Here is a 601-nt window from a genome sequence, read left to right on the forward strand (position 1 = left end):
TTTGGGATATTTTTGAATATTTTTGATTATTTTAAAGTTTCATTTGATTTTTTTGGGAGTTTTAATTAATTTTTTGTTTATTTAGGGCAATCTAATGATTATTCTAGTTATTTTAATTATTTTTATTAATTTTTGAGTGGTTTTAATTAATTTTAATGATGTTTTATATTTACTCTGGAATATTCTGGTAGTTTTATTTATTTTGTGGAGAAATATTTATTCCCTTTTTCTGGAAGATTTATTAATGAACATTGAAGGAGATTCAGTGAATACTTTGGGATATAGAAGGTTATTTTGAAATTAATTAACTTACTGGGATTTTTTATTTTTGTTTCTAAAACTCCTTAGAAATTATCAAAATATCTCTTACATTTTTGAACTAAATAAATTTATGACAAATGGCACAATCCCATTGATATTCTAAAAATATTTGTTAAAAATGATCAATTTATTTAAATTACTTACATTTACCATCATCCTTATCACTTGATTGAAGTTAGTCAGGAAATTCTTCATATTAAAGTGATCCAGAAAAGTGCGCAAAAATTTGATGAAAAGTAGACAAGTGACATCCCTCCAAATTGTCTACCTTTATTAACGC

The sequence above is a fragment of the Strongyloides ratti genome, scaffold srae_scaffold0000036 (genome assembly GCF_001040885.1).
Source record: "Strongyloides ratti genome assembly S_ratti_ED321, scaffold srae_scaffold0000036".
Taxonomy (NCBI): Eukaryota; Metazoa; Nematoda; class Chromadorea; order Rhabditida; family Strongyloididae; genus Strongyloides; species Strongyloides ratti.